The sequence below is a fragment of the Perognathus longimembris genome, chromosome 6, assembly GCF_023159225.1.
Source record: "Perognathus longimembris pacificus isolate PPM17 chromosome 6, ASM2315922v1, whole genome shotgun sequence".
In the NCBI taxonomy this organism is placed as follows: domain Eukaryota; kingdom Metazoa; phylum Chordata; class Mammalia; order Rodentia; family Heteromyidae; genus Perognathus; species Perognathus longimembris.
In genome coordinates, this window is record NC_063166.1 from 41,555,967 (window position 1) to 41,561,804 (window position 5,838).

At 41.4% G+C, this 5,838-nt stretch overlaps 1 pseudogene; it reads left to right on the forward strand.

Annotated features, from left to right (window-relative positions):
* Positions 1-4,977: 4,977 nt before the first annotated feature.
* On the forward strand, positions 4,978-5,570 carry LOC125352290 (annotated as a pseudogene).
* Positions 5,571-5,838: the final 268 nt, after the last annotated feature.

A 5,838-nucleotide genomic window follows, 5' to 3' on the forward strand; every position in this document is an offset into this window, starting at 1 on the left:
TCAGAAATTACTGCATTGATTTGAGCATAGAGAAATATAAGCCCAAGAGTGATTCTGTTCTCCTTGCTTACTTCATACTGAGGCCCATGATTCAACTCATCATGTAGTCTTTGTGCACTCTTTTTGTTACTTCCATGTTTTCAATGGTAAATGTAATCAGGATTCAGCTCTCTCTACCCAAAGGTAGTGGTATTCTACCACTCCCAGGATTAAAATACTACAGGTTTTTGACACTGCTTGGTATTTCATCAAGAGATGCTTTTTTGGGCAAAAGATCTATGAGCTATTAAAATAAAGGCCTTAGTGTAGCATATCTTTTATATTGAGAATCTATTTAGCAGACAGCCTGAGGGAAGGAGAGTGGATTGGCCTGGAAACATGTTGAAGAAGCTTGGCGCAGAGCCCTGTTCCTAACATAGGCAATGAACACTGCCAGGTCTTGCATTTCTTTACCTGGATTTTGAAAACCAAACCATAGACTGACTGCAAATCTACCAGGTAAAATTTCTGAGGATCTGTCTTTCCTTTCTTAATGAAAACTGCTATTGGGGTAAGAAATGTAATGGAGTTCGAGGGTGGGGGGATTCCCTGTCCTTCCAAGAGTCCACTACTCAGAGATAGTCTCAAGCAAAAAGATTGATTTACTGGGGAAGCAGAAAGCAAACTGACTGGCCAGGGACACAGTGTAGATTCAGGAGCTGTCACCGTGACCCCGAGCAGTCCTCAAATTGGGGTTTATGAGGGTAAAAGCGTAGCAAAGATGTAGGGGTTTTGATGCAGGGGGTAGAGCAAGCAACAAATGAGCAAGTGTGGCACAGATATAGGTGGTTGACACAGGGGTAGAGCAAACAACAAACAAGATAAGCAAGCCATTTACAGAAGCAGAATTCTTGGGTGAGGTTGACATAATCTACTGTCCCCAACATTTCCTACCATGTTTCCCTAATCAAGATAGAATCAGCTCTGCTCCCTACAACAAAAACCAAGGTTGACTTTCTGTCTTTTTCAGCACTGGCATTGTAAAATGGCTCCTGCCCTGTAGCAAGTCAGAGGGATCCATGCATGGGGGGAGCGGGGAGCTCAGATGTCAGCACTTGGTTAGGGGACATGGCCTCTTTGGAGTACTTCTGTATTTCGGTCAGTCAAGGACTTCGCTAGAGTCTGGCAAAGAGGGCAAGTAGATAGGAGGGCAAGTAATAAGAGTCTGGGTAAGAAGCTTCGGCAAAAGTTGGGTCAGTGGCCTCTGTCTCAGTAGCTTCGAACTGCCTTCTTTCTTAGTAGTCTTTTGATTAAAGAAGGCAAAGAGCTGGCTTGTGTTCCTGCTTATTACTTCAAATTCAGAAGAAGAACATGACCCAGCTACCCAGCTAAGGCAGGCCCTGGGTGCAGCCTCAAGAAACAGTGCCTAGAGCTATTGTAATGTTTCCACAATAGCCTTGGAAGAGGGAGGAGGGGCACTGTTTATAATTGCTTGGGATATAATCAGTAATGGTAGCAACCTGATGAGGACTCCAGGATTGTGTGGGATGAACACTGAGCAGCTGACATCACAGAGGCCACTTGTACAATCTCTCATGGATACTCCAGGTTTTGTCATTCACAGCAGAGATTCTGAGCCCTGGAAGGAAATCTGTTGGAAACATTTCTTACTTGCTTCCTGGTTTTCAATGGGAGAAAACAATTAGCAATGAAGAAGAAAAGAAATATTTCACTTTGAGCCTAACATGGAAGTGATAGTTTTGAAATACTTGCTGGGAAGAAAGAATTGGCCTGAGTAGCCTGCTATATGCTCATGAAGTTGGAAAACTTTTGAAGACAATATCCCCCTCCCCATATTTGGAGAAATAATATTTTATGATAGAGCCTCACACAAGTTGTACTATTGTCTACATTTCCTTCCCCTTTTCTTTCTGGACTGAGAATCTGGAACCCAGGTCTTAGCCATTAGGAAAATGAAGGAGAAAAGAAAAGGGAAAAGGAATAGGTAGCACTTGATTCTCAACAGGCTAGGACTGTTTATTGAGGCATAACAGCAAGGGGCACAGCCTTTCCGAAGGTGTGGAGGCTGTGCAAGGAAGTGGGGTTGCAGTTGGGCTTTTATGAGGTCTGAGCAAGGAGGCAGAGGTTAAGGAAAAAGCCATGAGGTTTAGGGAGGTGGGGCTTTCGGTGGGGGCCCACAATGGAATGTCTACAGCCAAGCTTAGGTGGATCTCCCTGCCTGGGTCAAGCAGTTTGCACATACATATCTGGTGGCTTCCCTGACATCTGTATGCACCTGGAAAAACAATCCTTCATTCACTAGTTCTCTTGGTGAGAATAGAATGCCACAGGAGCCTGAAGAGAGTGAGCAGTCATTGTTGTTAAATCAACAAAAATAAAGGAAGAAAAAGCTAGCACTAGACGCTTATGTCTATAATCCTAGCTACTCTGAAAGCTGAGATATGAAGATCACAGTTCAAAGCTGGTCCCCGCAGACAAATCTGAGAGACTCTTACCCTCAGTTGACCAGCAAAAACTTTAAGTTGAGGTGTGGATCAAATAGTAGAGAACCAGCCTTGAGCAAAAAAGCTAAAGAAGATGAGAAAGCCTTGAGTTCAAGCCCCAGTACTGGCATGCACACACATTAAATTAAATAAGGAAAGAAAAGAAAAGATATTTGGAAATATCTTGATTGTAAATATTCTTTGACAAGATGAAGACAAGTGTGATAGCTGAAACGAGGAGAAGCCACATACTACAGCCTAAGGTTCCAATCCTGTGGCTCCCTTCTCAGAACCAAGTTGTGCTGAGTTTAGCCAAACTCTTTTGCCTTTTCCAATATCCCTGATGGCTTAGTCACCATGGCAACAATGGATTGAATGTGATGGGGACTATGTGGGCTGCAAAGCAATAAAAACATTTACTACCTAACCCATTTGCAGAAAAAAAAAAGCTGACTGAAATGAAAAAGAAATACAGCACACAGAAACACAGGAAGAAATTACTGAACATTTCCCATGTGATTATCACTGTTACAGGATTCAAAATGGACACCCCAAGATGCATTCTGCCTCTCTAGGGAACTACTTTTGGTTACCTGAAGACAATGATTCTAGCAGCAGTATCAGTTCAGGACTGAAAGAATTACTGTGGATTGAATGAAATAGGACAATCAGGATGGAATAATTAGTAAAAATCAAAAGTTGAATGGAGGGGCTGGGAATATGGCCTAGTGGCAAGAGTGTTTGCCTCCTACACATGAAGCTCTTGGTTCTATTCCCCAGACCACATATATGGAAAACGGCCAGAAGGGGCGCTGTGGCTCAGGTGGCAGAGTGCTAGCTTTGAGCGGGAAGAAGCCAGGGACAGTGCAGGCCCTGAGTCCAAGGCCCAGGACTGGCCAAAAAAAAAAAAAAAAAAAAAAGTTGAATGGAGAGGACCAAGACTTGTGTAAGAAATGGTATTTTGTGAAGCAGCAATGACAAGTAGTGACCGTAAGTCTCCCTCCATCTCTCAGACTTCTATTGTCCTGAAGGGCTATTGAGAAAGCCATTGTGTCCTGCATTCACTGCAGCACAAAGAAGGGAACTCGAATATTAAATGAATTGACCTCAGAAGGAAAAAATAGTTTGATGATAGGTTACAAATACCTGATCTGTGTTGTATGTAACAGTGATCTTTTTGTATTTTCTTGAAAATATACTGTGTATCAAAGGTCCCTCCCATATTTTTTATATGTATTCTTTAGTTTGATAACCGTTTGGGGCTGAAAAGTCTCATTATTTCCACAAAGTAGCATCATTATCTTCATAGTAACTTCCCAAGTGACACAGTACATCTGTTAGTCAGGGTATGCTAGGCTATCCTGTGGTAACAATACCATCTCAGTGGCTGTATAATGTAAGTTCATTTCTAGTATTTTAGAAATATTTGTTTCACTAGTATTTTTATTATCTTTGGATACCTGCACAAAGGGGCTTCAATTCCACATGCCAATTTATGGGTACAATACATACCTTCTGTTGATTTCCTTCATTCCTCTCTATTTCTTGTTCATGTTTCATTGTTCCCTAGAAGTCCTTGTTGAAGTCCTCGAGAGAGAAAGAGACCATGCAGGCAGGAGAGCCACCTGGACCCATGTTTATGCCCACTTTATGATACATACGACTGCCTGTAAACTTCTCCATCCATATCTCATGTTCACTCACATTTCACCACCAGGACCACAACCCACTTTTGTCAGCTTTTCCTACTACTTTCCATGTTTATGCTACTATGTCCATAGTTACGTTTATATTCATTTTAATGGAATGGTATTTCCATCTTTAAGTATACACATGGCCTTGCTGAGCAAGAAAAATACAATGCCTAGACATGAATAATATAGCAAGGATGATAGATGGATGGATGGGTGGATATGTACGTATATACATACATACATACATACATACATACATTGGTAGAGAAATAATAACTCTCCTTCAATATCCATCCTATCAGGGAGAGAAAGTGAGCATGTGAAACAAATATTATAGTAAATACATTGTGTACAGCTGGTGCTATAAGTGTTGTGGAAAAACCATGATGTAGATATTGAGAAATAGGCCTAAGTAAAGGGAGGTAAGAGGTTTTTCTGCCCATCTGCCATATTGACCATTGGTGCTGAGTGTGACTGAAAGCACTGGAGGGCAGAAATCAATGCTGCCTGAAGGAAACCAGCAAGAAAGAGTTCCAACCAGATTTACATTCTTCCTAGAGTTCTCCATCCAGCAAAGGTGTTGAAGCTGTGATTGATGAATGAAAGTTGGGAAGAGCCAAGGTTTTGCCAGGACCCTTCCCTCTGAGGCCCCCTTGTAGGTAGGAAGGATGATTGTATAATAACATTCATAACTTGGCCTCTTAGATACCTCCTTAAATATAAGATAAGTGCTAGCAAGAAAATAAAGGTTTATAAAAATAAATCATCAAGGGATGAGACCAGCAAAGAATACAGTCAAGATGGGTAAAGATGACCCCCAAAAAACAAAGGGAAAGATGTTTGCATATGCCTTCTTCGTGCAGACATGCAGGGAAGAGCATAAGAAGAAAAACCTGGAGGTTCTTACCAATTTTGTGGAATTTTCCAAGAAGTGCTCAGAGATATGGAAGACAATGTCTGGGAAGGAGAAATCTAAATTTGATGAGATAGCAAAAGCAGATAAAGTTTTTTATGATTTGTGAGATGAAGGATTACGGAACAGCTAAGAGAGGCAAAAAGGAAAAGGACCCTAATGACCAAAAAGGACCCAAAAGACCAACGTCTGGATTTTTCCTTTTCTGCCTGGAATTTTGCCCTAAGATCAAGTCTACAAACCCTGGGTACTCCATTGGCAATGTGGCCAAGAAATTGGGTGAGATGTGGAACAACTTAAGTGACAATGAGAGACAGCCATACATCACCAACGCTGCAAAGCTGAAAGAGAAGTATAAAAAGGATGTTGCTGGTTATAAGTCTAAAGGGAAATTTGATGGTTCTAGATCCTACTAAAGTTGCCCTGAAAAACGTGGAAGATGAAGATGAAGACGAGGATGAGGAGGAGGATGATGAATAAAAAAAACAATTGATCTGAGCGCCATGACTGACGGATCTCTTGAGATGAATCTATTGCTCTTACTAGGTTTAATTACAAAAATTAATCATGATCATTGTAGTCTCTCAAAGTGCTCTAGAAATCTTGTCAGTGGTTTATATGAAGGTAGCCATGGGTGTCCAGAGCACCTGAAACTGTATCAAAGTTGTACATATTTGCAAACATTTTTTAAAAGAAAAGGCACTTGTGTTCTCCTCTCTGTGCACTTTGCTATGGGTGTGACAAAACA